The sequence below is a fragment of the Ictidomys tridecemlineatus genome, chromosome 16 (genome assembly GCF_052094955.1).
Source record: "Ictidomys tridecemlineatus isolate mIctTri1 chromosome 16, mIctTri1.hap1, whole genome shotgun sequence".
Lineage (NCBI taxonomy): Eukaryota > Metazoa > Chordata > Mammalia > Rodentia > Sciuridae > Ictidomys > Ictidomys tridecemlineatus.
The window spans coordinates 6,186,321-6,189,778 of NC_135492.1; the positions used below are offsets into that span (position 1 = coordinate 6,186,321).

The 3,458-nt window shown below is 41.6% G+C and overlaps 1 pseudogene; it reads left to right on the forward strand.

The window, feature by feature from the left end:
* Positions 1–316: 316 nt before the first annotated feature.
* Positions 317–1,990, forward strand: LOC144371460 (zinc finger protein 385B pseudogene; annotated as a pseudogene).
* The last annotated feature ends 1,468 nt before the right edge of the window (positions 1,991–3,458 follow it).

A 3,458-nucleotide genomic window follows, 5' to 3' on the forward strand; every position in this document is an offset into this window, starting at 1 on the left:
AGTTGGACAGTTCTGGGGCCGCGCTGCGCCCAGCTGTCGCCGTCGCCACCCCCGCCGCTTTCACGGTAGCCACCGTCCGGGGGTGCAGCAGATCGCGGGAGAGCGTCTGCGCGGAGCTTCAGTGCAGCCCTGGCGGGACCCAGGCAACCGCCAGAGCGGGAGCAACAAATTCCAGGCTGGAGGAGCCACTGCCCTACGCGCCTGCGGCAGGCGCGCCGAGATGGTCTACGGTTCAAATTCATCGAAGATTAAATTGATGTTTATGGGCTGATCTGGAAACCTAAAAGCAATTTGTTTTTCTAAATCTATAAAAAAAATATGCACAATTTCCCATCAACCGACTTAAAAAAGGGGTTTTAGAACACAACCCAATGTATGAAGTACCATCTTGAAGATGGAATTATGAATATGGCAGCTTTTCTACGGGGCTTTGAAGAAAGGGGCATTAAGACCGACAGGCCTGAGGACCAGTTAAGTAAAGAGAAAAAGAAAATTCTGTTCTCCTTCTGTGAGGTGTGCAACATCCAGCTGAACTCTGCAGCCCAGGCCCAGGTCCATTACAACGGCAAATCCCATCGCAAACGAGTGAAGCAGCTGAGCGATGGGCAGCCCCCGCTTCCAGCCCAGAGCTTGGGGACACTGCTGGCCAGCCCCAGCCCCAACACCAGCACAGGCAGTACATGCCATACTATTACCCTTCCTGCTCTTGTGCGCACTCCTACTCTGATGATGCAGCCTTCACTGGATATCAAACCATTTATGTCTTTTCCAGTGGACGGTAGTTCGGCTGTTGGGCTCTTTCCAAATTTTAACACAATGGATCCTGTGCAAAAAGCAGTCATTAACCACACATTTGGAGTATCCCCATTCCCCAAAAGAAGAAACAAGTTATTTCTTGTAATGTCTGTCAGCTTCGCTTTAACTCAGATAGCCAGGCCGAGGCCCACTACAAAGGAAGTAAACATGCCAAGAAGGTCAAAGCACTAGAGGCAACGAAAAATAAACCCAAAATGGTTTCTTCCAAGGACAGCGCAAAGGCTAATCCCAGCTGCTCCATCACTCCAATCACAGGCAACAGTTCTGACAAATCAGAAGATAAAGGAAAGCTGAAAGCCAATAGTTTCAGTCAGCCATCATGCTCTGAAAGTGGCTCATTTCTCCTCAAATCTGGCACAACTACCCTGCCACCTGGGACAGCCAAAAGTACAAATGGAGCACCAGGGTCTGTTGCTGAATCCGAAGAAGAGAAATCCAAAAAATTGCTTTATTGTTCACTATGCAATGTGGCTGTGAACTCCCTGTCACAGCTAGAGGCACACAACACAGGATCTAAACACAAGACCATGGTTGAGGCTTGTAATGGAGCTGGTCCAATTAAGTCCTATCCTAGACCTGGATCAAGATTAAAGATGCAGAATGGCAATAAGGGGTCAGGACTACAGAACAAGACATTTCATTGTGAAATCTGTGATGTTCATGTTAACTCGGAAATTCAACTCAAACAGCACATTTCTAGCCAGAGGCATAAAGACCAGTTGCAGGGAAGCCACTGAAGCCGAAATACAGCCCTTACAACAAACTCCAGCGAAGCCCAAGCATTTTAACAGCAAAACTTGCATTCCAGAAAGATATGATGAAACCTTTGGCCCCAGCCTTCCTGTCTTCACCCCTGGCAGCAGCAGTGGCTGTGTCCTCTGCACTGTCACTGCCATCCTGGCCATCTGCCTAGCTCTTCCAGGCTCCAGCCATCCCTCCAGCTCTCCTGAGGCCAGGGCACAGGCCCATCTGTGCCACTCCGGCCTCCATCCTGTTTGCCCCATACTGACATCTGCAAGTCCCAAGACCAGCCAGGCCAGTAGGAAAGTCGAGAAGCCAAGCCAAAAGGATTTCAGCAACTTGAGCATTTTGTGTTACAGTAAGTATCCCACCTACCCACAAAATGCAGCCTACCACCTGAAACCGCAGCTTCAGTGAAAAACAAATCACTAGATTCAAGAGTGCTTTTATGGACTGATCAAATCATTTTGGAATGTGAGCAGCACAGGTTCCCTCTTCCCTTCCCAACTCGACCCCATTTAATTGGTGTATCTGAGAAATCTGGGTTCTTGAAAATGTACAGTCAGAAAGTAAAGAAAAAGAAAACCAGTCTCTGTTTTCCCATGGGTATAATCTGTCTTAGAACAATATGTAATATCTTCCTGACAGACTTGAAAACTAGGATCTTCCTCAGATGTCTGTAAATAGCTCTGGAATCCAACCAGGCATATTCTAGTGTGGAAGAAAAATAGAACACAAGTGCTTACTTGTGAATACCATCTTACCAACGGATCACGTTTTCTTTTTGGTGTACTCTCGTCGACAGGGATTGTGTACTGTTTTAGACCCAAGTACTGTTGTATCCTGTGTAGTACTAGATTGTATCTCTTGTCTGAATTCAACATCTTTAGTTGCTGTGTAAATGTTAGGAATCAAAATAGCTTTGAATTTCTCGTTAAGAGAACAAAAGATAATGTATTTTCTTTATTTCATATTTTATTTGGAGATATTTAAACAAAATAGAAAGCCATATAACATAGCTATAATTACTACCTGTTTGCTATTTTTGTCTAACTTATTTTGTAGCTTCCTCACTGGTTTGAGTTGCTAAGCAAATATATACAAACACAAGAAGAGCTTCCTAAAGTGCACATTTTGGCACCTCCTGTGCATTCTGCAAGAAGAAAATGAATCCATGTATTTCTACGTAATTATCTTCATTTTTAACCTGTTTTCATTTGTAATGATGCTTCATAATTTTGTGGCTCCCTAATGCAATAATGTACAGAAGATATAAAATTTATAATTGAACAATTTGTCTTTGTGTTCACTGAATATGTTGCAGGTCATGCTCCCATGCACCCCTTTCGAAGTTGGTATCAACAAGACTAGAATATTTGTGATATCAGGGGCAAAAAGTATCATAAAACAATAAAATAGTGAATTCTTTTAGAGTATCTATATCTGCAATCTGTAAATGGTAAAATGTGTATTTTTTAAATGTACCTTTTCAATAAAAGAATCAAAAATAAAAAATAAATAAAATAAAATCACTTGAAAAAAATAACCACTCATTTTAATGAAACACACACACATACACACACACACACACACACACACATAAAAGCAGATGTATTGTCATTTTATAGAACTATAATGCTCATCCCACAACACATACACATATATAACAAAAAGTAGAAAATATTCCTATTATCAAAATAAACTTTTAGTATTTTACATTTTTCACTTTAATCTGGTTTTAACTCTGTGTTCTTAGGGAACACTATTTTTATATTATTTAGACTTCATTATAAAGGAAAAGACAAGGAAATCAACCACACTATGAGGTCTTAAATGTTAGACTTAGGCATTAATTTTGTTTTGTTTATAAGATTATTTTAAATCTACTAAATTAAAATTCT